Genomic DNA, 3055 nt, shown 5'->3' with positions numbered 1-3055 from the left:
ACCTGGTAAAGCAGCAACGCTGATCGTTTTATTAAAGATGAAAGAATTTAGACAGTTTTTAACTCTCAGTGATGCTGCAGTGTTTGTTTGACTTTGGGACCTGAAGCTGACGGAGTTTTCGACCCAGATTACTCCGAGTCCGCAAGGCTCCTGACTACAGTAACCGTAATGCTCCGACAATCCATCAAGCGGTGGGGCTTCGTAGCTAAATTTAGTGGTAACAAAACAAATTTTTGAGCGCCATGTGCCACATAAAATTGGTTCGAGGTCACTAAGCACAACCAGAATTCATACCGGATTATGAGGCACACTGTCGATTTTAAGTGCGCCTTATAGTGCAGAAAATACGGTAATTATTAATTAAATGAAAGTGCCAGAACACTGTTCTAAGTTGTTCTTTGTAGACCCTTTGGTATAAATGACAATAGTGTACAGTGTGTTGTGTACAATATTGTTTGCTAAAAGATGCATACAAATAGAACATACATTACTTAAAAGCTGACAAAAATGCTGTACCTTTGCATCCAAATGGCCATCTGTTATATCAGATGTGCTAGAGTTGCAGCTGAGAAGTTCACTTTTGTCAGTGGTTACTGACCGCTTACTATCATAAGGTTTTCATTTTGATAAAGTGGAGGTAGAAATTTAAATCACAGTTTTCAGAGTTTTTCATATCTCTTGGGCTAGGTAATACAAAGGCAGCTCTATTGTATTTGAAAGCCTCTTATCCATACAGACCACAGCTGTTCATTTTGGCCTTAGCATTGGGCTGGATTTTAATTGGTTCTATTTGATATTTTTGTGAGAATACCGTTAGGTTTAAATGACTGATAATAACTTCTTTAAGATTCCACACCTCATAATTTGAATCAAGTAGCATGTCCTGTACTTAGAAGAGTAGCTTGTAAGGCTCAAGTTAAAGCATGGACTGTATGTAGAAGATTGATTTACATACCTCTTTCTATTTCACCCACCCATCAGGTTCTGTTCTCCACGTTTTCAATCCTCACTAACCATTTGGCAGTTACCGTATTGGTTCTTTAAAACCAGAAGTTACAAAATTTGAATGAGATGGGGATTTGCTAAGTAACCCCAATCTAAGTGATCATGGCCCTAACTTTAAGCCTTACTGGTATCCAGAGGGGTGAGTTATGAGAAAAATCAGCTCCCATGGGAAGTTGAAACTGTTTTTGACCTAGGCTGTAAACATGCATATTAACATGGGATTTACTTGTTTTTTTTGTCTTATCATGGTACTGCAGCTTTTTCAGACCCCCCGTTTGATTCTAGAGTACTACTAACAGAAACACATGCACTGAACCTGTTTTCACTGCCAAGTCAGGAGCCTTTTAGTCCTTAGAGAAGACAGCATGTGAACTCACTCATGAGGCACTCACACTCAATGCATCAACGAGAACACAAACTAAAGGGTAATCTGAACAGCTCTGCAAGCTCATTTATATGAACTTCTACACCGTCTTAAGTGTGCATCAGTCCAGCTCCTCGAGGAGTATTTAGATTGCACAGTCACAATAATAAATGCAGTTTAAAAACTGCTGCACATACAGGGTCTCACTTATGCACTAAATCATTATTTTAAACAACTGGTTTTGATTTACTTCTGTAAATCCCCTTATCCACCAAGCAACTTTACTATAATGCATCGCATTGGATTTGACAACTTGCACAGTTTATGATGGTATAACACATCTGTTCTTACTTATGATGTTATTATTATTGTTGTTCTTGTGTGGTATTGCACTGCTGATGATAATGTTTCCCAAATATACTATACCCTCAGCTGCAAATGGAAGAATCTTTTGTGCATTCAGATTCAGGTAGTGCTGTCTTTTTAGTGGAATAAAAAAACATTCTGATGTGATTTTTCCATGCTTATCTTTTCAACAAGTGAAAACTTAGATTTGAGTTACGTATGACTTACATTTACAACAAAAGATTTTGAGACGATTCGGTTAATATGGAGACAAGACTTTCATTTCTAAAAATAAAACTGTGCAGTGATGTCACTAGGAAACGAAACAGTCCCGTAGGTTAGACAAACTGACAGCAAATGTATTTCCCAAAGAAAACATTGCATCTGTTCTGGCACGAAGCGGAACCGCTGCTCACAGATCAACACCTCTCTTCTTAACCTAGCTTCAGCAAGTCTTTCCCATAGCATAACAGTAGGGCTCCTCAGTTGTATCCCTTTGTAGCTGATGCAGTTCTGCACATTACCCTTATACTTGAAAATCAGTACCGGTACCTTACCTCTAAAGAGAAAGCCAGCCACCCTTCGGAAAAAGCTCATTTCTGCCACTTGTATCCACAGCAAGATTAGAGGCCAGATTAAATAAACAGTGATTTCCACATGGAAATTTTGTTGTTCAACTATGACATCCACAAACCTCATATTTGCTTAAATGGGCTCCTCGCAAGAAAGAAAAACAATCTTTTATTTTCCTTTTGTTGCAACCGCCTCATCATTAATTATTTGCTGCCAGACAAGATAAACATATTACACTAATACGCAGGGGAGGAAACCTGGGAGAAATGTTTGCTGTGAGCGCACACATGAATACAGCCAAGACGAATGGCAGAGCATTTTCACAATCTTTCATTCATACTGGACACTGATAAAGTATATTTGAAAAAAGGGGAAGGAAATAAGTAGCATTAACAAAATGAAGTCTAGCAAACAGACTGAGTCCATAGTTCATTAAGTTAGCATTGTTGTGAACAGTGATTCAGAGCTCATCGTCGGCCAGTGTACCATAGCTGACTGCACTGAGAAAGTCACACTAACTGTGTCCCCCATAGACAAACAGCAAGCTAATTATAAGATAAAATAAATGATGATTAATTATTATAGCACTCTTTTATGCTCACAGCATCTTGCTGCATTTCCCACATGGCAGCATGAACTAATTAAATCTAATCAAAGCATCAGGATACTGTGTTTTGTCATTAAGTGACTTTTTTCAAAAACAGAACGCACTTTCCATTAATTAATCTGCAGTGAACATTGCACAGATATTAAATAAGTAACTGAAAA

At 38.0% G+C, this 3055-nt stretch overlaps 1 protein-coding gene across 1 annotated transcript in view; it reads left to right on the top strand.

Annotated features, from left to right (window-relative positions):
• The window catches only part of cemip (cell migration inducing hyaluronidase 1), a 132853-nt gene that overhangs the window by 46519 nt on the left and 83279 nt on the right, over nt 1-3055 (top strand). The window lies entirely within an intron of this gene.

This window comes from Pundamilia nyererei, unplaced genomic scaffold (assembly GCF_000239375.1).
Source record: "Pundamilia nyererei isolate P.nyererei 1_Seehausen unplaced genomic scaffold, PunNye1.0 scaffold00124, whole genome shotgun sequence".
Lineage (NCBI taxonomy): Eukaryota > Metazoa > Chordata > Actinopteri > Cichliformes > Cichlidae > Pundamilia > Pundamilia nyererei.
Note: the sequence above shows the minus strand (reverse complement) of the source record. Positions and strands in the feature narration are given on the sequence as shown.